Raw genomic sequence first — 23543 nt, 5'->3', positions numbered from 1 at the left:
AATCACACTGAATGGCTTTGAATCGGAAGCAATGGAATGCATTAGAATGGAGTAAGGTAGGGTAAGTTTGGGTAGGGTAGACTACGGTGGACTATAGTAGCCTAGAGTAAACTGGATTAGTAGTCCAGACTATTGCCCTAGGCTAGTAGCCTAGATGAGTAGACAAGAGGAAGGTAACGTGGGGTAGCGCTGGGTAGGGGAGCGAGGGGTGGAATACACAGAAGAAGAATAGAAGAGAAGAGAATAGAGTTGAATTGTGTTGAATTGCCTCGAGTTGCATCGAATATCATCAAATCATGTTGAATGGCATTGAATAGAGTCTATTAGAGCAGGGTAGTGTAGGATAGAATAGACTAGGACAGGAGAAAGTAGAATAGAACACAACAGAACAGAATAGAATAGATTACAGAAGGGTAGGGTAGTGCAGAATAGAATAGATTAGAACAGAACAGAATAGAATAGAATCGATTAGGGTAGGGTAGGTTGGAATAGAGAGAAAAGAAGAATAGAATAGAACAGAACAGAGCAGAATAGAAAAGGATAGATTAGTGTACGGTAGGGTAGGATAGGGTAGAATAGAACAGAAATGAATGGAATAAAAGAGAATAGAGTCGAATTGTATCAAATTTCGTGGAATGGCATTAAATCACATGGAATAGAACAGATTAGAGTAGGGTAGGGTAGGATAGAATGGAAAGGAATAGAATAGACAAGAACGGCATAGAACAGAAGTGAAAGGAACAGAACAGGGCAGGGCAGGGTAGAATGGAGTAGGGTACTGTAGAGTCAAATAGAATGTAATAGAATAGATTAGGGTAGGGTAGGGTAGCATATTGTGGAATACAGAGTAGAATAGAAGAGAAGTGAATACAATTGAAAAGAGTCGAATCGAATAGATTAGAGTTGGCCAGAGTAGGGGAGAGGAGGGTAGAATAGAATGGCATAGAACAGAACCGAACACAATAGAAAGCATAGCAGAGAGTAGAATAGGGTAGAGTGGAGTTGAATAGAGTGGAAAAGAGCCAAATAGAGCTGATTAGAGCCGAATGGAGACGAACCGAGCTGAATCAAGACGAAACGAGATGAATGGAGACAAATCGAGCCGAATTGCACCTAATCGCATTGTATGAGGGAGAATCGGGTCGCATCCCGTCAAATCGTGTCGAATTGCATCGAATCAAATCGAATTGTATTTGAGCTGAATCGCGTCGAATCGTGTCGAAATGTGTCAAGTCCAATCCAATGGAATAGAGTAGGGTAGGGTAGAAAAAGAGATAGAGTAAAATAGAACTGAACAGAAAGAATACAACAGAATAGAGTAGAATAGAGTAAAGCAGAATAGAGTTGAATAGAGGCAAATAGAGCCCAATGGCGATGAAACGAGACAAGTTGCTTTGAATCGCGTCGAATAGAATCAATTAGAGTGAACTAGAGCAGGGTAGGGTAGGGTAGGGTAGAATAGAATAGTCCAGAATGGAGTGGAATGGAATCGAATGGAGTCGAATAATGATGAATAGAGTCGAAAAGAGTTGACTAGAGCCAAACAGGGCAGAATAGGGCCGAATCGAGCCAAATCCCACCAAATCGAGCCTAATCGAGCTGAACTGAGCCAAATCGAGCTGATTTGAACCGAATGTTGCTGAATAGCTTCAAAATCTGTCAAATCAAATTGAATAGATTAGAGTAGGGTAGGTTAAGGTAGAGTAGAGTAGACTAGAATTGAACCGGACAGAACAAAACAGAAGGAATAGAGTCGAGTCGAATAGAGACGAATAGAACCAAAAGGAGACAAATTGTGCCAAATCTCATCGTATGGTGTCGAATCCCTTTGAATCGCGACGAATCCCTGCAATTCGTGTTGAATCGTGTTGCATCGAATGAAATCTATTAGAATGGATTATAGTAGAGTAGGATAGGGTACAGTAGATTACATAGAATAGAGTAGAAGAGATTAGAATGGAGTAGAATGCTGGAGTGGAGCTGAATGTTTCTGAATGGAGTTGAATGGCATCGAATAGAGAAATAGAGTCGAATAGAGCTGATTAGAGCCAAATAGAGCCAAATCGATCTGAACTGAGCCAAATCAAACCGAATCCAACCGATTGGAACCGCATGGACCCCGTTGGAGCCGATTGGAGCCTAGTCATATCGAATCGCGTCGAATAGTGTTGAAATGCCACAAATCGAATTGAATAGAGTAGGGTAGGTTAGGGTAGAATAGAAGAGAATAGAACGGGACAGAATAGAAAGAAGACAACAGAATAGGGTAAGGAGAGTAGAGCAGAGTAGAATAGAGTAGTGTAGAGTAGAATAGAGTCCGATAGAGCCGAATCGAGCGGAATCAATCCAAATGGATAGGAAATAAGACAGATCGCCTCAAATAGAATCGAACCGATTAGAGTTTGTTAGGGTAGGGTAGAAAGGAATAGAGTAGGATAGTGTAGAATAGAGTGGAATTGTTTGGAATGGAGTCAAATGGAGTGGCATAGATAGGAACAGAGTAGAAAAGAGTCGAAGAGAGCCAAATAGAGTGGAAGAGGGCTGAATAAGGCCGAATAGAGCCAACGTGAGTCGAATCGAGCCTAACTGAGCTGAATCAACCGGAATGGAGCCGAATCCAGCCGAATCAAGCTGAAGCCACACGATTCGAGCCGAATGGAGCCGAAAGGACCTGAATGGAGCAAGGCAAGGCAAGGCAAGGATCAAACGGGACCCAGTCAGACCAAGCAGGATATGACCAGATCAAGCCGGGCATAACCAGATCAAACCAGATCTAACTAGCCCCAAGCGGGTCAAGCCAGGTCCAACCGGGCCTAACTCTATCCAAGCGGATCCAATCGAATCCAGGTGGATAGAAGCAGATCCAGCCGAATAGAACCGGATCCAGCCAGACATAAAAGGATCCAGTCAGATCCGAATGGATTCAACCAGTTCTAAACAGATACACCTGGATCCAACCAGTCCCAGCCGGTTCCAACCGGATCCGTCCGCTTCCAATCTTCCCCATCTGGTTCCAACCAGATCCAACAGATTGGAACTGGATCCGTCCGGTTCCAACTGCTTCTATGTGGTCCCAGCCGGATCCATCAGGTTTGAACTGGTTCTAGCAGAATCCAACCGGTTCCAGCCAGTTCGAACTGGATCCATCTGGTTCCACCGGTTCCTTCCGAAACTATCCAGTTCCAACCGGTTCCATCCGGATCGATCTGGTTCCAACCGGTTCCATCCGGATCAATCAGCTTCCAACCGGATCCATTCGGATCCAGCCGGATCAATCAGGTTTCAACTGGTTCCACCTGGATCCAAACGGATCCGTCCGGTTCCAACTGGTTCCATGTGGACCCAGGCGGATCCATCAGGTTTCAAGTGGTTCTAGCAGAATCCAACTGGTTCCAGCCGGTTCCAACTGGATCTATCAGGTTCCAACAGGTTTCTTCCGCAACTATCCGGATCCACCTGGATCCATTCGGGTCCAAACCGCTCCAGCCGGATCAATGATTTTGCAACTGGATCCATGCGTATCCAGCCGGATCAATCAGGTTTCAACTGGTTCCAGCTGGATCAAACCGGTTCCAGCCGGTTCCAACTGGATCCATCCGGTTCCAACCGGTTCCTTCCGGAACTATCCGGTTCCAACTGGATCCATCCGGTTCCAACCGGTTCCTTACGGAACTATCCGGTTCCAAACGGTTCCATCCGGATCCATTCACTTCCAACCGGATCCAGCTGGATCCATCAGGTGCCTACTGGTTCCAGCTGGATCCAACCGGTTCCAACTGGATGCATTCGGTTCCAAACAGTTCCTTCCGGAACTATCCGGTTCCAACCGGTTCCATCTGGATCCAGCCGGATCAATCAGCTTTCAACTGCTTCCACCTGGATCCAAACGGTAACAGCCGTATCCAACTGGATCCATCCGGTTCCAACCGGTTCCTTCCAGAACAATCTGGCTCCAACCGGTTCCATCCGGATCCATCCGCTTCCAACCGGATCAAATCAGCTCCAACGAATCTCCTTGAATGCCATTGAATCCCAACAAATTCCAACAAATCGCATCGAATCCCATTGAATTCCATCCAATCGCGTCAAATCCCGTCACACCCCTTTGAATCGCATTGAATTCCTTCAAATGCCGATGAATCTCTTCAAACCCCGTTGAACCCTGTCGATTCTTGTTGAATCCTGTTGAATCGTGTCAAATCGTATGGAGTTCCATCACAACACGTCGAAATGCTTCGATTCCTGTCAAATGGCATCCATGGCATCGAATCGCTTCAAGTCGGTTCCAAACCCATTGAATTCCATTGAATCGCATCAAATGGCTTCGATGGGCGTCTGATCGGGTCGATTCCTGTCACATCCCATCGCATCTCATTAAATCTGTTGAATCGCGTCAATCTGTGTCACGTTGCATTGAATCCCTTCCAAGTCGAGCGCCGTTGAATTGGGTCGAATCAAGTCGAATGGCATGGAATCCCGTCGAATCTTGTCGAATCCCGTTGAATCCTGTCGGCTTGCCTCTAATCGTGTCAAATCGTGTTGAATCACTTCGATACCTGTCGAATCCCATCGACTCCCATTAAATGCCGTCCAATCACACTGAATGGCTTTGAATCGGAAGCAATGGAATGCATTAGAATGGAGTAAGGTAGGGTAAGTTTGGGTAGGGTAGACTACGGTGGACTATAGTAGCCTAGAGTAAACTGGATTAGTAGTCCAGACTATTGCCCTAGGCTAGTAGCCTAGATGAGTAGACAAGAGGAAGGTAACGTGGGGTAGCGCTGGGTAGGGGAGCGAGGGGTGGAATACACAGAAGAAGAATAGAATAGAAGAGAATAGAGTTGAATTGTGTTGAATTGCCTCGAGTTGCATCGAATATCATCAAATCATGTTGAATGGCATTGAATAGAGTCTATTAGAGCAGGGTAGTGTAGGATAGAATAGACTAGGACAGGAGAAAGTAGAATAGAACACAACAGAACAGAATAGAATAGATTACAGAAGGGTAGGGTAGTGCAGAATAGAATAGATTAGAACAGAACAGAATAGAATAGAATCGATTAGGGTAGGGTAGGTTGGAATAGAGAGAAAAGAAGAATAGAATAGAACAGAACAGAGCAGAATAGAAAAGGATAGATTAGTGTACGGTAGGGTAGGATAGGGTAGAATAGAACAGAAATGAATGGAATAAAAGAGAATAGAGTCGAATTGTATCAAATTTCGTGGAATGGCATTAAATCACATGGAATAGAACAGATTAGAGTAGGGTAGGGTAGGATAGAATGGAAAGGAATAGAATAGACAAGAACGGCATAGAACAGAAGTGAAAGGAACAGAACAGGGCAGGGCAGGGTAGAATGGAGTAGGGTACTGTAGAGTCAAATAGAATGTAATAGAATAGATTAGGGTAGGGTAGGGTAGCATATTGTGGAATACAGAGTAGAATAGAAGAGAAGTGAATACAATTGAAAAGAGTCGAATCGAATAGATTAGAGTTGGCCAGAGTAGGGGAGAGGAGGGTAGAATAGAATGGCATAGAACAGAACCGAACACAATAGAAAGCATAGCAGAGAGTAGAATAGGGTAGAGTGGAGTTGAATAGAGTGGAAAAGAGCCAAATAGAGCTGATTAGAGCCGAATGGAGACGAACCGAGCTGAATCAAGACGAAACGAGATGAATGGAGACAAATCGAGCCGAATTGCACCTAATCGCATTGTATGAGGGAGAATCGGGTCGCATCCCGTCAAATCGTGTCGAATTGCATCGAATCAAATCGAATTGTATTTGAGCTGAATCGCGTCGAATCGTGTCGAAATGTGTCAAGTCCAATCCAATGGAATAGAGTAGGGTAGGGTAGAAAAAGAGATAGAGTAAAATAGAACTGAACAGAAAGAATACAACAGAATAGAGTAGAATAGAGTAAAGCAGAATAGAGTTGAATAGAGGCAAATAGAGCCCAATGGCGATGAAACGAGACAAGTTGCTTTGAATCGCGTCGAATAGAATCAATTAGAGTGAACTAGAGCAGGGTAGGGTAGGGTAGGGTAGAATAGAATAGTCCAGAATGGAGTGGAATGGAATCGAATGGAGTCGAATAATGATGAATAGAGTCGAAAAGAGTTGACTAGAGCCAAACAGGGCAGAATAGGGCCGAATCGAGCCAAATCCCACCAAATCGAGCCTAATCGAGCTGAACTGAGCCAAATCGAGCTGATTTGAACCGAATGTTGCTGAATAGCTTCAAAATCTGTCAAATCAAATTGAATAGATTAGAGTAGGGTAGGTTAAGGTAGAGTAGAGTAGACTAGAATTGAACCGGACAGAACAAAACAGAAGGAATAGAGTCGAGTCGAATAGAGACGAATAGAACCAAAAGGAGACAAATTGTGCCAAATCTCATCGTATGGTGTCGAATCCCTTTGAATCGCGACGAATCCCTGCAATTCGTGTTGAATCGTGTTGCATCGAATGAAATCTATTAGAATGGATTATAGTAGAGTAGGATAGGGTACAGTAGATTACATAGAATAGAGTAGAAGAGATTAGAATGGAGTAGAATGCTGGAGTGGAGCTGAATGTTTCTGAATGGAGTTGAATGGCATCGAATAGAGAAATAGAGTCGAATAGAGCTGATTAGAGCCAAATAGAGCCAAATCGATCTGAACTGAGCCAAATCAAACCGAATCCAACCGATTGGAACCGCATGGACCCCGTTGGAGCCGATTGGAGCCTAGTCATATCGAATCGCGTCGAATAGTGTTGAAATGCCACAAATCGAATTGAATAGAGTAGGGTAGGTTAGGGTAGAATAGAAGAGAATAGAACGGGACAGAATAGAAAGAAGACAACAGAATAGGGTAAGGAGAGTAGAGCAGAGTAGAATAGAGTAGTGTAGAGTAGAATAGAGTCCGATAGAGCCGAATCGAGCGGAATCAATCCAAATGGATAGGAAATAAGACAGATCGCCTCAAATAGAATCGAACCGATTAGAGTTTGTTAGGGTAGGGTAGAAAGGAATAGAGTAGGATAGTGTAGAATAGAGTGGAATTGTTTGGAATGGAGTCAAATGGAGTGGCATAGATAGGAACAGAGTAGAAAAGAGTCGAAGAGAGCCAAATAGAGTGGAAGAGGGCTGAATAAGGCCGAATAGAGCCAACGTGAGTCGAATCGAGCCTAACTGAGCTGAATCAACCGGAATGGAGCCGAATCCAGCCGAATCAAGCTGAAGCCACACGATTCGAGCCGAATGGAGCCGAAAGGACCTGAATGGAGCAAGGCAAGGCAAGGCAAGGATCAAACGGGACCCAGTCAGACCAAGCAGGATATGACCAGATCAAGCCGGGCATAACCAGATCAAACCAGATCTAACTAGCCCCAAGCGGGTCAAGCCAGGTCCAACCGGGCCTAACTCTATCCAAGCGGATCCAATCGAATCCAGGTGGATAGAAGCAGATCCAGCCGAATAGAACCGGATCCAGCCAGGCATAAAAGGATCCAGTCAGATCCGAATGGATTCAACCAGTTCTAAACAGATACACCTGGATCCAACCAGTCCCAACCGGTTCCAACCGGATCCATCCGCTTCCAATCTTCCCCATCTGGTTCCAACCAGATCCAACAGATTGGAACTGGATCCGTCCGGTTCCAACTGCTTCTATGTGGTCCCAGCCGGATCCATCAGGTTTGAACTGGTTCTAGCAGAATCCAACCGGTTCCAGCCAGTTCGAACTGGATCCATCTGGTTCCACCGGTTCCTTCCGAAACTATCCAGTTCCAACCGGTTCCATCCGGATCGATCTGGTTCCAACCGGTTCCATCCGGATCAATCAGCTTCCAACCGGATCCATTCGGATCCAGCCGGATCAATCAGGTTTCAACTGGTTCCACCTGGATCCAAACGGATCCGTCCGGTTCCAACTGGTTCCATGTGGACCCAGGCGGATCCATCAGGTTTCAAGTGGTTCTAGCAGAATCCAACTGGTTCCAGCCGGTTCCAACTGGATCTATCAGGTTCCAACAGGTTTCTTCCGCAACTATCCGGATCCACCTGGATCCATTCGGGTCCAAACCGCTCCAGCCGGATCAATGATTTTGCAACTGGATCCATGCGTATCCAGCCGGATCAATCAGGTTTCAACTGGTTCCAGCTGGATCAAACCGGTTCCAGCCGGTTCCAACTGGATCCATCCGGTTCCAACCGGTTCCTTCCGGAACTATCCGGTTCCAACTGGATCCATCCGGTTCCAACCGGTTCCTTACGGAACTATCCGGTTCCAAACGGTTCCATCCGGATCCATTCACTTCCAACCGGATCCAGCTGGATCCATCAGGTGCCTACTGGTTCCAGCTGGATCCAACCGGTTCCAACTGGATGCATTCGGTTCCAAACAGTTCCTTCCGGAACTGTCCGGTTCCAACCGGTTCCATCTGGATCCAGCCGGATCAATCAGCTTTCAACTGCTTCCACCTGGATCCAAACGGTAACAGCCGTATCCAACTGGATCCATCCGGTTCCAACCGGTTCCTTCCAGAACAATCTGGCTCCAACCGGTTCCATCCGGATCCATCCGCTTCCAACCGGATCAAATCAGCTCCAACGAATCTCCTTGAATGCCATTGAATCCCAACAAATTCCAACAAATCGCATCGAATCCCATTGAATTCCATCCAATCGCGTCAAATCCCGTCACACCCCTTTGAATCGCATTGAATTCCTTCAAATGCCGATGAATCTCTTCAAACCCCGTTGAACCCTGTCGATTCTTGTTGAATCCTGTTGAATCGTGTCAAATCGTATGGAGTTCCATCACAACACGTCGAAATGCTTCGATTCCTGTCAAATGGCATCCATGGCATCGAATCGCTTCAAGTCGGTTCCAAACCCATTGAATTCCATTGAATCGCATCAAATGGCTTCGATGGGCGTCTGATCGGGTCGATTCCTGTCACATCCCATCGCATCTCATTAAATCTGTTGAATCGCATCAATCTGTGTCACGTTGCATTGAATCCCTTCCAAGTCGAGCGCCGTTGAATTGGGTCGAATCAAGTCGAATGGCATGGAATCCCGTCGAATCTTGTCGAATCCCGTTGAATCCTGTCGGCTTGCCTCTAATCGTGTCAAATCGTGTTGAATCACTTCGATACCTGTCGAATCCCATCGACTCCCATTAAATGCCGTCCAATCACACTGAATGGCTTTGAATCGGAAGCAATGGAATGCATTAGAATGGAGTAAGGTAGGGTAAGTTTGGGTAGGGTAGACTACGGTGGACTATAGTAGCCTAGAGTAAACTGGATTAGTAGTCCAGACTATTGCCCTAGGCTAGTAGCCTAGATGAGTAGACAAGAGGAAGGTAACGTGGGGTAGCGCTGGGTAGGGGAGCGAGGGGTGGAATACACAGAAGAAGAATAGAAGAGAAGAGAATAGAGTTGAATTGTGTTGAATTGCCTCGAGTTGCATCGAATATCATCAAATCATGTTGAATGGCATTGAATAGAGTCTATTAGAGCAGGGTAGTGTAGGATAGAATAGACTAGGACAGGAGAAAGTAGAATAGAACACAACAGAACAGAATAGAATAGATTACAGAAGGGTAGGGTAGTGCAGAATAGAATAGATTAGAACAGAACAGAATAGAATAGAATCGATTAGGGTAGGGTAGGTTGGAATAGAGAGAAAAGAAGAATAGAATAGAACAGAACAGAGCAGAATAGAAAAGGATAGATTAGTGTACGGTAGGGTAGGATAGGGTAGAATAGAACAGAAATGAATGGAATAAAAGAGAATAGAGTCGAATTGTATCAAATTTCGTGGAATGGCATTAAATCACATGGAATAGAACAGATTAGAGTAGGGTAGGGTAGGATAGAATGGAAAGGAATAGAATAGACAAGAACGGCATAGAACAGAAGTGAAAGGAACAGAACAGGGCAGGGCAGGGTAGAATGGAGTAGGGTACTGTAGAGTCAAATAGAATGTAATAGAATAGATTAGGGTAGGGTAGGGTAGCATATTGTGGAATACAGAGTAGAATAGAAGAGAAGTGAATACAATTGAAAAGAGTCGAATCGAATAGATTAGAGTTGGCCAGAGTAGGGGAGAGGAGGGTAGAATAGAATGGCATAGAACAGAACCGAACACAATAGAAAGCATAGCAGAGAGTAGAATAGGGTAGAGTGGAGTTGAATAGAGTGGAAAAGAGCCAAATAGAGCTGATTAGAGCCGAATGGAGACGAACCGAGCTGAATCAAGACGAAACGAGATGAATGGAGACAAATCGAGCCGAATTGCACCTAATCGCATTGTATGAGGGAGAATCGGGTCGCATCCCGTCAAATCGTGTCGAATTGCATCGAATCAAATCGAATTGTATTTGAGCTGAATCGCGTCGAATCGTGTCGAAATGTGTCAAGTCCAATCCAATGGAATAGAGTAGGGTAGGGTAGAAAAAGAGATAGAGTAAAATAGAACTGAACAGAAAGAATACAACAGAATAGAGTAGAATAGAGTAAAGCAGAATAGAGTTGAATAGAGGCAAATAGAGCCCAATGGCGATGAAACGAGACAAGTTGCTTTGAATCGCGTCGAATAGAATCAATTAGAGTGAACTAGAGCAGGGTAGGGTAGGGTAGGGTAGAATAGAATAGTCCAGAATGGAGTGGAATGGAATCGAATGGAGTCGAATAATGATGAATAGAGTCGAAAAGAGTTGACTAGAGCCAAACAGGGCAGAATAGGGCCGAATCGAGCCAAATCCCACCAAATCGAGCCTAATCGAGCTGAACTGAGCCAAATCGAGCTGATTTGAACCGAATGTTGCTGAATAGCTTCAAAATCTGTCAAATCAAATTGAATAGATTAGAGTAGGGTAGGTTAAGGTAGAGTAGAGTAGACTAGAATTGAACCGGACAGAACAAAACAGAAGGAATAGAGTCGAGTCGAATAGAGACGAATAGAACCAAAAGGAGACAAATTGTGCCAAATCTCATCGTATGGTGTCGAATCCCTTTGAATCGCGACGAATCCCTGCAATTCGTGTTGAATCGTGTTGCATCGAATGAAATCTATTAGAATGGATTATAGTAGAGTAGGATAGGGTACAGTAGATTACATAGAATAGAGTAGAAGAGATTAGAATGGAGTAGAATGCTGGAGTGGAGCTGAATGTTTCTGAATGGAGTTGAATGGCATCGAATAGAGAAATAGAGTCGAATAGAGCTGATTAGAGCCAAATAGAGCCAAATCGATCTGAACTGAGCCAAATCAAACCGAATCCAACCGATTGGAACCGCATGGACCCCGTTGGAGCCGATTGGAGCCTAGTCATATCGAATCGCGTCGAATAGTGTTGAAATGCCACAAATCGAATTGAATAGAGTAGGGTAGGTTAGGGTAGAATAGAAGAGAATAGAACGGGACAGAATAGAAAGAAGACAACAGAATAGGGTAAGGAGAGTAGAGCAGAGTAGAATAGAGTAGTGTAGAGTAGAATAGAGTCCGATAGAGCCGAATCGAGCGGAATCAATCCAAATGGATAGGAAATAAGACAGATCGCCTCAAATAGAATCGAACCGATTAGAGTTTGTTAGGGTAGGGTAGAAAGGAATAGAGTAGGATAGTGTAGAATAGAGTGGAATTGTTTGGAATGGAGTCAAATGGAGTGGCATAGATAGGAACAGAGTAGAAAAGAGTCGAAGAGAGCCAAATAGAGTGGAAGAGGGCTGAATAAGGCCGAATAGAGCCAACGTGAGTCGAATCGAGCCTAACTGAGCTGAATCAACCGGAATGGAGCCGAATCCAGCCGAATCAAGCTGAAGCCACACGATTCGAGCCGAATGGAGCCGAAAGGACCTGAATGGAGCAAGGCAAGGCAAGGCAAGGATCAAACGGGACCCAGTCAGACCAAGCAGGATATGACCAGATCAAGCCGGGCATAACCAGATCAAACCAGATCTAACTAGCCCCAAGCGGGTCAAGCCAGGTCCAACCGGGCCTAACTCTATCCAAGCGGATCCAATCGAATCCAGGTGGATAGAAGCAGATCCAGCCGAATAGAACCGGATCCAGCCAGACATAAAAGGATCCAGTCAGATCCGAATGGATTCAACCAGTTCTAAACAGATACACCTGGATCCAACCAGTCCCAGCCGGTTCCAACCGGATCCGTCCGCTTCCAATCTTCCCCATCTGGTTCCAACCAGATCCAACAGATTGGAACTGGATCCGTCCGGTTCCAACTGCTTCTATGTGGTCCCAGCCGGATCCATCAGGTTTGAACTGGTTCTAGCAGAATCCAACCGGTTCCAGCCAGTTCGAACTGGATCCATCTGGTTCCACCGGTTCCTTCCGAAACTATCCAGTTCCAACCGGTTCCATCCGGATCGATCTGGTTCCAACCGGTTCCATCCGGATCAATCAGCTTCCAACCGGATCCATTCGGATCCAGCCGGATCAATCAGGTTTCAACTGGTTCCACCTGGATCCAAACGGATCCGTCCGGTTCCAACTGGTTCCATGTGGACCCAGGCGGATCCATCAGGTTTCAAGTGGTTCTAGCAGAATCCAACTGGTTCCAGCCGGTTCCAACTGGATCTATCAGGTTCCAACAGGTTTCTTCCGCAACTATCCGGATCCACCTGGATCCATTCGGGTCCAAACCGCTCCAGCCGGATCAATGATTTTGCAACTGGATCCATGCGTATCCAGCCGGATCAATCAGGTTTCAACTGGTTCCAGCTGGATCAAACCGGTTCCAGCCGGTTCCAACTGGATCCATCCGGTTCCAACCGGTTCCTTCCGGAACTATCCGGTTCCAACTGGATCCATCCGGTTCCAACCGGTTCCTTACGGAACTATCCGGTTCCAAACGGTTCCATCCGGATCCATTCACTTCCAACCGGATCCAGCTGGATCCATCAGGTGCCTACTGGTTCCAGCTGGATCCAACCGGTTCCAACTGGATGCATTCGGTTCCAAACAGTTCCTTCCGGAACTATCCGGTTCCAACCGGTTCCATCTGGATCCAGCCGGATCAATCAGCTTTCAACTGCTTCCACCTGGATCCAAACGGTAACAGCCGTATCCAACTGGATCCATCCGGTTCCAACCGGTTCCTTCCAGAACAATCTGGCTCCAACCGGTTCCATCCGGATCCATCCGCTTCCAACCGGATCAAATCAGCTCCAACGAATCTCCTTGAATGCCATTGAATCCCAACAAATTCCAACAAATCGCATCGAATCCCATTGAATTCCATCCAATCGCGTCAAATCCCGTCACACCCCTTTGAATCGCATTGAATTCCTTCAAATGCCGATGAATCTCTTCAAACCCCGTTGAACCCTGTCGATTCTTGTTGAATCCTGTTGAATCGTGTCAAATCGTATGGAGTTCCATCACAACACGTCGAAATGCTTCGATTCCTGTCAAATGGCATCCATGGCATCGAATCGCTTCAAGTCGGTTCCAAACCCATTGAATTCCATTGAATCGCATCAAATGGCTTCGATGGGCGTCTGATCGGGTCGATTCCTGTCACATCCCATCGCATCTCATTAAATCTGTTGAATCGCGTCAATCTGTGTCACGTTGCATTGAATCCCTTCCAAGTCGAGCGCCGTTGAATTGGGTCGAATCAAGTCGAATGGCATGGAATCCCGTCGAATCTTGTCGAATCCCGTTGAATCCTGTCGGCTTGCCTCTAATCGTGTCAAATCGTGTTGAATCACTTCGATACCTGTCGAATCCCATCGACTCCCATTAAATGCCGTCCAATCACACTGAATGGCTTTGAATCGGAAGCAATGGAATGCATTAGAATGGAGTAAGGTAGGGTAAGTTTGGGTAGGGTAGACTACGGTGGACTATAGTAGCCTAGAGTAAACTGGATTAGTAGTCCAGACTATTGCCCTAGGCTAGTAGCCTAGATGAGTAGACAAGAGGAAGGTAACGTGGGGTAGCGCTGGGTAGGGGAGCGAGGGGTGGAATACACAGAAGAAGAATAGAAGAGAAGAGAATAGAGTTGAATTGTGTTGAATTGCCTCGAGTTGCATCGAATATCATCAAATCATGTTGAATGGCATTGAATAGAGTCTATTAGAGCAGGGTAGTGTAGGATAGAATAGACTAGGACAGGAGAAAGTAGAATAGAACACAACAGAACAGAATAGAATAGATTACAGAAGGGTAGGGTAGTGCAGAATAGAATAGATTAGAACAGAACAGAATAGAATAGAATCGATTAGGGTAGGGTAGGTTGGAATAGAGAGAAAAGAAGAATAGAATAGAACAGAACAGAGCAGAATAGAAAAGGATAGATTAGTGTACGGTAGGGTAGGATAGGGTAGAATAGAACAGAAATGAATGGAATAAAAGAGAATAGAGTCGAATTGTATCAAATTTCGTGGAATGGCATTAAATCACATGGAATAGAACAGATTAGAGTAGGGTAGGGTAGGATAGAATGGAAAGGAATAGAATAGACAAGAACGGCATAGAACAGAAGTGAAAGGAACAGAACAGGGCAGGGCAGGGTAGAATGGAGTAGGGTACTGTAGAGTCAAATAGAATGTAATAGAATAGATTAGGGTAGGGTAGGGTAGCATATTGTGGAATACAGAGTAGAATAGAAGAGAAGTGAATACAATTGAAAAGAGTCGAATCGAATAGATTAGAGTTGGCCAGAGTAGGGGAGAGGAGGGTAGAATAGAATGGCATAGAACAGAACCGAACACAATAGAAAGCATAGCAGAGAGTAGAATAGGGTAGAGTGGAGTTGAATAGAGTGGAAAAGAGCCAAATAGAGCTGATTAGAGCCGAATGGAGACGAACCGAGCTGAATCAAGACGAAACGAGATGAATGGAGACAAATCGAGCCGAATTGCACCTAATCGCATTGTATGAGGGAGAATCGGGTCGCATCCCGTCAAATCGTGTCGAATTGCATCGAATCAAATCGAATTGTATTTGAGCTGAATCGCGTCGAATCGTGTCGAAATGTGTCAAGTCCAATCCAATGGAATAGAGTAGGGTAGGGTAGAAAAAGAGATAGAGTAAAATAGAACTGAACAGAAAGAATACAACAGAATAGAGTAGAATAGAGTAAAGCAGAATAGAGTTGAATAGAGGCAAATAGAGCCCAATGGCGATGAAACGAGACAAGTTGCTTTGAATCGCGTCGAATAGAATCAATTAGAGTGAACTAGAGCAGGGTAGGGTAGGGTAGGGTAGAATAGAATAGTCCAGAATGGAGTGGAATGGAATCGAATGGAGTCGAATAATGATGAATAGAGTCGAAAAGAGTTGACTAGAGCCAAACAGGGCAGAATAGGGCCGAATCGAGCCAAATCCCACCAAATCGAGCCTAATCGAGCTGAACTGAGCCAAATCGAGCTGATTTGAACCGAATGTTGCTGAATAGCTTCAAAATCTGTCAAATCAAATTGAATAGATTAGAGTAGGGTAGGTTAAGGTAGAGTAGAGTAGACTAGAATTGAACCGGACAGAACAAAACAGAAGGAATAGAGTCGAGTCGAATAGAGACGAATAGAACCAAAAGGAGACAAATTGTGCCAAATCTCATCGTATGGTGTCGAATCCCTTTGAATCGCGACGAATCCCTGCAATTCGTGTTGAATCGTGTTGCATCGAATGAAATCTATTAGAATGGATTATAGTAGAGTAGGATAGGGTACAGTAGATTACATAGAATAGAGTAGAAGAGATTAGAATGGAGTAGAATGCTGGAGTGGAGCTGAATGTTTCTGAATGGAGTTGAATGGCATCGAATAGAGAAATAGAGTCGAATAGAGCTGATTAGAGCCAAATAGAGCCAAATCGATCTGAACTGAGCCAAATCAAACCGAATCCAACCGATTGGAACCGCATGGACCCCGTTGGAGCCGATTGGAGCCTAGTCATATCGAATCGCGTCGAATAGTGTTGAAATGCCACAAATCGAATTGAATAGAGTAGGGTAGGTTAGGGTAGAATAGAAGAGAATAGAACGGGACAGAATAGAAAGAAGACAACAGAATAGGGTAAGGAGAGTAGAGCAGAGTAGAATAGAGTAGTGTAGAGTAGAATAGAGTCCGATAGAGCCGAATCGAGCGGAATCAATCCAAATGGATAGGAAATAAGACAGATCGCCTCAAATAGAATCGAACCGATTAGAGTTTGTTAGGGTAGGGTAGAAAGGAATAGAGTAGGATAGTGTAGAATAGAGTGGAATTGTTTGGAATGGAGTCAAATGGAGTGGCATAGATAGGAACAGAGTAGAAAAGAGTCGAAGAGAGCCAAATAGAGTGGAAGAGGGCTGAATAAGGCCGAATAGAGCCAACGTGAGTCGAATCGAGCCTAACTGAGCTGAATCAACCGGAATGGAGCCGAATCCAGCCGAATCAAGCTGAAGCCACACGATTCGAGCCGAATGGAGCCGAAAGGACCTGAATGGAGCAAGGCAAGGCAAGGCAAGGATCAAACGGGACCCAGTCAGACCAAGCAGGATATGACCAGATCAAGCCGGGCATAACCAGATCAAACCAGATCTAACTAGCCCCAAGCGGGTCAAGCCAGGTCCAACCGGGCCTAACTCTATCCAAGCGGATCCAATCGAATCCAGGTGGATAGAAGCAGATCCAGCCGAATAGAACCGGATCCAGCCAGACATAAAAGGATCCAGTCAGATCCGAATGGATTCAACCAGTTCTAAACAGATACACCTGGATCCAACCAGTCCCAGCCGGTTCCAACCGGATCCGTCCGCTTCCAATCTTCCCCATCTGGTTCCAACCAGATCCAACAGATTGGAACTGGATCCGTCCGGTTCCAACTGCTTCTATGTGGTCCCAGCCGGATCCATCAGGTTTGAACTGGTTCTAGCAGAATCCAACCGGTTCCAGCCAGTTCGAACTGGATCCATCTGGTTCCACCGGTTCCTTCCGAAACTATCCAGTTCCAACCGGTTCCATCCGGATCGATCTGGTTCCAACCGGTTCCATCCGGATCAATCAGCTTCCAACCGGATCCATTCGGATCCAGCCGGATCAATCAGGTTTCAACTGGTTCCACCTGGATCCAAACGGATCCGTCCGGTTCCAACTGGTTCCATGTGGACCCAGGCGGATCCATCAGGTTTCAAGTGGTTCTAGCAGAATCCAACTGGTTCCAGCCGGTTCCAACTGGATCTATCAGGTTCCAACAGGTTTCTTCCGCAACTATCCGGATCCACCTGGATCCATTCGGGTCCAAACCGCTCCAGCCGGATCAATGATTTTGCAACTGGATCCATGCGTATCCAGCCGGATCAATCAGGTTTCAACTGGTTCCAGCTGGATCAAACCGGTTCCAGCCGGTTCCAACTGGATCCATCCGGTTCCAACCGGTTCCTTCCGGAACTATCCGGTTCCAACTGGATCCATCCGGTTCCAACCGGTTCCTTACGGAACTATCCGGTTCCAAACGGTTCCATCCGGATCCATTCACTTCCAACCGGATCCAGCTGGATCCATCAGGTGCCTACTGGTTCCAGCTGGATCCAACCGGTTCCAACTGGATGCATTCGGTTCCAAACAGTTCCTTCCGGAACTATCCGGTTCCAACCGGTTCCATCTGGATCCAGCCGGATCAATCAGCTTTCAACTGCTTCCACCTGGATCCAAACGGTAACAGCCGTATCCAACTGGATCCATCCGGTTCCAACCGGTTCCTTCCAGAACAATCTGGCTCCAACCGGTTCCATCCGGATCCATCCGCTTCCAACCGGATCAAATCAGCTCCAACGAATCTCCTTGAATGCCATTGAATCCCAACAAATTCCAACAAATCGCATCGAATCCCATTGAATTCCATCCAATCGCGTCAAATCCCGTCACACCCCTTTGAATCGCATTGAATTCCTTCAAATGCCGATGAATCTCTTCAAACCCCGTTGAACCCTGTCGATTCTTGTTGAATCCTGTTGAATCGTGTCAAATCGTATGGAGTTCCATCACAACACGTCGAAATGCTTCGATTCCTGTCAAATGGCATCCATGGCATCGAATCGCTTCAAGTCGGTTCCAAACCCATTGAATTCCATTGAATCGCATCAAATGGCTTCGATGGGCGTCTGATCGGGTCGATTCCTGTCACATCCCATCGCATCTCATTAAATCTGTTGAATCGCGTCAATCTGTGTCACGTTGCATTGAATCCCTTCCAAGTCGAGCGCCGTTGAATTGGGTCGAATCAAGTCGAATGGCATGGAATCCCGTCGAATCTTGTCGAATCCCGTTGAATCCTGTCGGCTTGCCTCTAATCGTGTCAAATCGTGTTGAATCACTTCGATACCTGTCGAATCCCATCGACTCCCATTAAATGCCGTCCAATCACACTGAATGGCTTTGAATCGGAAGCAATGGAATGCATTAGAATGGAGTAAGGTAGGGTAAGTTTGGGTAGGGTAGACTACGGTGGACTATAGTAGCCTAGAGTAAACTGGATTAGTAGTCCAGACTATTGCCCTAGGCTAGTAGCCTAGATGAGTAGACAAGAGGAAGGTAACGTGGGGTAGCGCTGGGTAGGGGAGCGAGGGGTGGAATACACAGAAGAAGAATAGAATAGAAGAGAATAGAGTTGAATTGTGTTGAATTGCCTCGAGTTGCATCGAATATCATCAAATCATGTTGAATGGCATTGAATAGAGTCTATTAGAGCAGGGTAGTGTAGGATAGAATAGACTAGGACAGGAGAAAGTAGAATAGAACACAACAGAACAGAATAGAATAGATTACAGAAGGGTAGGGTAGTGCAGAATAGAATAGATTAGAACAGAACAGAATAGAATAGAATCGATTAGGGTAGGGTAGGTTGGAATAGAGAGAAAAGAAGAATAGAATAGAACAGAACAGAGCAGAATAGAAAAGGATAGATTAGTGTACGGTAGGGTAGGATAGGGTAGAATAGAACAGAAATGAATGGAATAAAAGAGAATAGAGTCGAATTGTATCAAATTTCGTGGAATGGCATTAAATCACATGGAATAGAACAGATTAGAGTAGGGTAGGGTAGGATAGAATGGAAAGGAATAGAATAGACAAGAACGGCATAGAACAGAAGTGAAAGGAACAGAACAGGGCAGGGCAGGGTAGAATGGAGTAGGGTACTGTAGAGTCAAATAGAATGTAATAGAATAGATTAGGGTAGGGTAGGGTAGCATATTGTGGAATACAGAGTAGAATAGAAGAGAAGTGAATACAATTGAAAAGAGTCGAATCGAATAGATTAGAGTTGGCCAGAGTAGGGGAGAGGAGGGTAGAATAGAATGGCATAGAACAGAACCGAACACAATAGAAAGCATAGCAGAGAGTAGAATAGGGTAGAGTGGAGTTGAATAGAGTGGAAAAGAGCCAAATAGAGCTGATTAGAGCCGAATGGAGACGAACCGAGCTGAATCAAGACGAAACGAGATGAATGGAGACAAATCGAGCCGAATTGCACCTAATCGCATTGTATGAGGGAGAATCGGGTCGCATCCCGTCAAATCGTGTCGAATTGCATCGAATCAAATCGAATTGTATTTGAGCTGAATCGCGTCGAATCGTGTCGAAATGTGTCAAGTCCAATCCAATGGAATAGAGTAGGGTAGGGTAGAAAAAGAGATAGAGTAAAATAGAACTGAACAGAAAGAATACAACAGAATAGAGTAGAATAGAGTAAAGCAGAATAGAGTTGAATAGAGGCAAATAGAGCCCAATGGCGATGAAACGAGACAAGTTGCTTTGAATCGCGTCGAATAGAATCAATTAGAGTGAACTAGAGCAGGGTAGGGTAGGGTAGGGTAGAATAGAATAGTCCAGAATGGAGTGGAATGGAATCGAATGGAGTCGAATAATGATGAATAGAGTCGAAAAGAGTTGACTAGAGCCAAACAGGGCAGAATAGGGCCGAATCGAGCCAAATCCCACCAAATCGAGCCTAATCGAGCTGAACTGAGCCAAATCGAGCTGATTTGAACCGAATGTTGCTGAATAGCTTCAAAATCTGTCAAATCAAATTGAATAGATTAGAGTAGGGTAGGTTAAGGTAGAGTAGAGTAGACTAGAATTGAACCGGACAGAACAAAACAGAAGGAATAGAGTCGAGTCGAATAGAGACGAATAGAACCAAAAGGAGACAAATTGTGCCAAATCTCATCGTATGGTGTCGAATCCCTTTGAATCGCGACGAATCCCTGCAATTCGTGTTGAATCGTGTTGCATCGAATGAAATCTATTAGAATGGATTATAGTAGAGTAGGATAGGGTACAGTAGATTACATAGAATAGAGTAGAAGAGATTAGAATGGAGTAGAATGCTGGAGTGGAGCTGAATGTTTCTGAATGGAGTTGAATGGCATCGAATAGAGAAATAGAGTCGAATAGAGCTGATTAGAGCCAAATAGAGCCAAATCGATCTGAACTGAGCCAAATCAAACCGAATCCAACCGATTGGAACCGCATGGACCCCGTTGGAGCCGATTGGAGCCTAGTCATATCGAATCGCGTCGAATAGTGTTGAAATGCCACAAATCGAATTGAATAGAGTAGGGTAGGTTAGGGTAGAATAGAAGAGAATAGAACGGGACAGAATAGAAAGAAGACAACAGAATAGGGTAAGGAGAGTAGAGCAGAGTAGAATAGAGTAGTGTAGAGTAGAATAGAGTCCGATAGAGCCGAATCGAGCGGAATCAATCCAAATGGATAGGAAATAAGACAGATCGCCTCAAATAGAATCGAACCGATTAGAGTTTGTTAGGGTAGGGTAGAAAGGAATAGAGTAGGATAGTGTAGAATAGAGTGGAATTGTTTGGAATGGAGTCAAATGGAGTGGCATAGATAGGAACAGAGTAGAAAAGAGTCGAAGAGAGCCAAATAGAGTGGAAGAGGGCTGAATAAGGCCGAATAGAGCCAACGTGAGTCGAATCGAGCCTAACTGAGCTGAATCAACCTGAATGGAGCCGAATCCAGCCGAATCAAGCTGAAGCCACACGATTCGAGCCGAATGGAGCCGAAAGGACCTGAATGGAGCAAGGCAAGGCAAGGCAAGGATCAAACGGGACCCAGTCAGACCAAGCAGGATATGACCAGATCAAGCCGGGCATAACCAGATCAAACCAGATCTAACTAGACCCAAGCGGGTCAAGCCAGGTCCAACCGGGCCTAACTCTATCCAAGCGGATCCAATCGAATCCAGGTGGATAGAAGCAGATCCAGCCGAATAGAACCGGATCCAGCCAGACATAAAAGGATCCAGTCAGATCCGAATGGATTCAACCAGTTCTAAACAGATACACCTGGATCCAACCAGTCCCAACCGGTTCCAACCGGATCCATCCGCTTCCAATCTTCCCCATCTGGTTCCAACCAGATCCAACAGATTGGAACTGGATCCGTCCGGTTCCAACTGCTTCTATGTGGTCCCAGCCGGATCCATCAGGTTTGAACTGGTTCTAGCAGAATCCAACCGGTTCCAGCCAGTTCGAACTGGATCCATCTGGTTCCACCGGTTCCTTCCGAAACTATCCAGTTCCAACCGGTTCCATCCGGATCGATCTGGTTCCAACCGGTTCCATCCGGATCAATCAGCTTCCAACCGGATCCATTCGGATCCAGCCGGATCAATCAGGTTTCAACTGGTTCCACCTGGATCCAAACGGATCCGTCCGGTTCCAACTGGTTCCATGTGGACCCAGGCGGATCCATCAGGTTTCAAGTGGTTCTAGCAGAATCCAACTGGTTCCAGCCGGTTCCAACTGGATCTATCAGGTTCCAACAGGTTTCTTCCGCAACTATCCGGATCCACCTGGATCCATTCGGGTCCAAACCGCTCCAGCCGGATCAATGATTTTGCAACTGGATCCATGCGTATCCAGCCGGATCAATCAGGTTTCAACTGGTTCCAGCTGGATCAAACCGGTTCCAGCCGGTTCCAACTGGATCCATCCGGTTCCAACCGGTTCCTTCCGGAACTATCCGGTTCCAACTGGATCCATCCGGTTCCAACCGGTTCCTTACGGAACTATCCGGTTCCAAACGGTTCCATCCGGATCCATTCACTTCCAACCGGATCCAGCTGGATCCATCAGGTGCCTACTGGTTCCAGCTGGATCCAACCGGTTCCAACTGGATGCATTCGGTTCCAAACAGTTCCTTCCGGAACTATCCGGTTCCAACCGGTTCCATCTGGATCCAGCCGGATCAATCAGCTTTCAACTGCTTCCACCTGGATCCAAACGGTAACAGCCGTATCCAACTGGATCCATCCGGTTCCAACCGGTTCCTTCCAGAACAATCTGGCTCCAACCGGTTCCATCCGGATCCATCCGCTTCCAACCGGATCAAATCAGCTCCAACGAATCTCCTTGAATGCCATTGAATCCCAACAAATTCCAACAAATCGCATCGAATCCCATTGAATTCCATCCAATCGCGTCAAATCCCGTCACACCCCTTTGAATCGCATTGAATTCCTTCAAATGCCGATGAATCTCTTCAAACCCCGTTGAACCCTGTCGATTCTTGTTGAATCCTGTTGAATCGTGTCAAATCGTATGGAGTTCCATCACAACACGTCGAAATGCTTCGATTCCTGTCAAATGGCATCCATGGCATCGAATCGCTTCAAGTCGGTTCCAAACCCATTGAATTCCATTGAATCGCATCAAATGGCTTCGATGGGCGTCTGATCGGGTCGATTCCTGTCACATCCCATCGCATCTCATTAAATCTGTTGAATCGCATCAATCTGTGTCACGTTGCATTGAATCCCTTCCAAGTCGAGCGCCGTTGAATTGGGTCGAATCAAGTCGAATGGCATGGAATCCCGTCGAATCTTGTCGAATCCCGTTGAATCCTGTCGGCTTGCCTCTAATCGTGTCAAATCGTGTTGAATCACTTCGATACCTGTCGAATCCCATCGACTCCCATTAAATGCCGTCCAATCACACTGAATGGCTTTGAATCGGAAGCAATGGAATGCATTAGAATGGAGTAAGGTAGGGTAAGTTTGGGTAGGGTAGACTACGGTGGACTATAGTAGCCTAGAGTAAACTGGATTAGTAGTCCAGACTATTGCCCTAGGCTAGTAGCCTAGATGAGTAGACAAGAGGAAGGTAACGTGGGGTAGCGCTGGGTAGGGGAGCGAGGGGTGGAATACACAGAAGAAGAATAGAAGAGAAGAGAATAGAGTTGAATTGTGTTGAATTGCCTCGAGTTGCATCGAATATCATCAAATCATGTTGAATGGCATTGAATAGAGTCTATTAGAGCAGGGTAGTGTAGGATAGAATAGACTAGGACAGGAGAAAGTAGAATAGAACACAACAGAACAGAATAGAATAGATTACAGAAGGGTAGGGTAGTGCAGAATAGAATAGATTAGAACAGAACAGAATAGAATAGAATCGATTAGGGTAGGGTAGGTTGGAATAGAGAGAAAAGAAGAATAGAATAGAACAGAACAGAGCAGAATAGAAAAGGATAGATTAGTGTACGGTAGGGTAGGATAGGGTAGAATAGAACA

Source organism: Elephas maximus, chromosome 4, assembly GCF_024166365.1.
Source record: "Elephas maximus indicus isolate mEleMax1 chromosome 4, mEleMax1 primary haplotype, whole genome shotgun sequence".
In the NCBI taxonomy this organism is placed as follows: domain Eukaryota; kingdom Metazoa; phylum Chordata; class Mammalia; order Proboscidea; family Elephantidae; genus Elephas; species Elephas maximus.
Note: the sequence above shows the minus strand (reverse complement) of the source record.